Source organism: Nannospalax galili, unplaced genomic scaffold (genome assembly GCF_000622305.1).
Source record: "Nannospalax galili isolate Female #2095 unplaced genomic scaffold, S.galili_v1.0 scaffold1052, whole genome shotgun sequence".
Lineage (NCBI taxonomy): Eukaryota > Metazoa > Chordata > Mammalia > Rodentia > Spalacidae > Nannospalax > Nannospalax galili.
This window is the reverse complement of record NW_008330624.1, coordinates 80,465-82,957: the sequence shown is the minus strand read 5'-3', so window position 1 is coordinate 82,957 and position 2,493 is coordinate 80,465. Positions and strand designations below refer to the sequence as shown.

The 2,493-nt window shown below is 37.4% G+C and overlaps 1 pseudogene; it reads right to left on the bottom strand.

Annotated features, from left to right (window-relative positions):
* Positions 1-954: 954 nt before the first annotated feature.
* Positions 955-1,814, bottom strand: LOC103748295 (annotated as a pseudogene).
* Positions 1,815-2,493: the final 679 nt, after the last annotated feature.

Here is a 2,493-nt window from a genome sequence, read left to right as displayed (position 1 = left end):
CATATTTTATGATATTTTAGTTGTTACTTTTTGTTTTATAAATACATATTCCTCTAAAGCAAGGTACAAATGAATAATAAGAAGAATTTTTTCTTTGGTTATTACCGCCTTCAAAATTTATAAATTATAAACCAATAGGAAAATTAACATCAAAGCTTGGAGCTTATTTATTAATCAAAACCTCATCTAATTACATTAAACAAACAAATTTTTGATTAATATATATCGACAGGGGAACTTTTTCACTAGAATTCTAATTGTTTGACTTATTTCATGTTCTTCATCACAGCACTCAAATATTTTGCTTATTTAATTTTCAAAATTCTTTGCTAAGTGGGGCTGGAGAGATGGTTCAGTGGGTAAGAGCATTTTTTGCTCTTGCAGAGGACCCAAGTTCTATTCCTAGCCCCACATGGCAGCTAACAACAATTCATAGCTCTGATTCCAGGGTATCCAACTCCACTCTCTGACCTCTGTGGGCATTGAACGACATGGTTGCATTTAACATGTATGCAGGCATGTATTTTATGTGTATTCATACACATAAAATAAAAATAATAAAATATTTCTTAAAATGAAGGTCTTCATAAATGATGTTTCCTCTTAGAAAGTTATTTTTTCTCTTTCAAGTTGTTAGATTTGCTATGACAACCCCAACTACTATACATTAGAATCCTTCTGTGTTTGTGTCTCACAATGTGTGCAATGCAGATAACTTACTTAACATAATAGATATAGAAAAGTTCAATTGTTGTAGACATTCAGTTTGAAAAAATTTATGAGGAAAGAATTTTTATATAAAGATCTAATTAAGTATTCTGGTTCTAAGAAGTGACTTTCCTCTAGTAGTTAGGAAAATGTACTAAAGAAGACCACAGAAGGGTCCAGAGTGGGTTAGCAAACATAGTTTAAATACTTAATGAAAGAAACGGCTTAGCTCATTAGAAATGTAACTTAAAATTGCCTGAATCTTGCTCCGTTGTTTTGAAAAGAACAAAATCGCTGAGGTATCTGTTTTAAATCTTCTTTCACCTGCTGGTTCCTTAGCGTGTAAATGAAAGGGTTTAGCAAAGGAGCCACAGACGTGTTGAGCACAGCTACACCTTTACTTAAGGTCACCCTTTCCTTTGCCGATGTTTTCATATACATAAAGACACAGCTCCCATAAGTGATAGAGACAACGACCATGTCTGAGGAACAGGTGGAAAAGGCCTTTCTTCGTTGTTGGGCTGAAGGGAAGTTGAGAAGGGTTTTGATGATGAGTGTGTAGGAGAGGATCACCAAGATCCTCTATGAAACGTGTGTCTGTGCAAGACAGCTGCAGGACAGAAGTGTCACACAGGAAGTGGTCTATCGTTCGGGAAGCAAAGAAATCCAATTTTAATCCCAAGAGCGAAGGAGGGAAGATGACTAAGAACCCAGTTACCCAGGAGCTGAGGACAAGTTGTTTGCATACTCTGCTGTTCATGATGACTGGGTAATGCAGTGGTCTGCAGATGGCCACATAGCGGTCGTAGGACATGGCGGCCAGGAGGTAAAACTCTGTGCCTCCTACTAGGGCTGCATAAGCATTGGAGGAAATCGTTCTGTTTCCTGTAAGAATGCTCATCAAGAACCGTGGGATGCAGACTGTTGTGAATGCAATTTCTAAGAAGGAGAAATTACGGAGGAAGGAATACATTGGAGTCTTTAGACGGAGATCCAGCAGGGTGAGCAGGATGATGACCAAGTTCCCCATGAGGCTCAGTTTGTAGCTGAGGGTCATCTGTCAGTCCAAGCAAAATGAACACTACCTCCACTGACTGGTTCTTCATTTCTCCTTTGTCCCAACAAATCTATAGAAAATATAAAACTAATGTCATGCATAGGAGAGCATAGTTCTTCCTTCTCAGCCACAGAAAGTTTCTCATTCATAAGTTTAATGCACAAATATTTTCAAAAATGAGTTTATAGTTCATCCCATGAACATGTCCTCCACTTCAGGAGCATGTCTGTACGAAATTGAGTTCTCATGCAGAATTCTATAAGGTCTTCTGGACCATTTACAGGAGGTATGTCTGTCAATGGAAGTATAGTACTTCAATTTCACCAGTATTAATATGTGGCTGCCTTTCAAATACTATATTCTAAGGACATTTTCAGTATTCAGAATTGCATAGTCTCATTATTATCTCAAGTTCATTGGCACCTGAGTGGGACAATGATTTTTATGCAATGGTTTTATTCACAGTGGCTACAATAACTATCAAGGGATACATTAATAGAAGGAAAAAAGTTCTCAGAAAAAAATATAAAAGAGGAAATTCCAAGTTAGATGTAAAATAAACACTAGGTACGTTCAATGTGGTGATGATCAGACCAAAGTGGTGCTTAGAAAGTAATTGAAAATCAGAAGGTAACACAAGTCACATGGGTGGGTCATCAGTTAACTCTCTATGATTAACCCAGGGCCTCCTGTATAGCTTCCATTACTGTCCTCTGTATCCAGTCAGG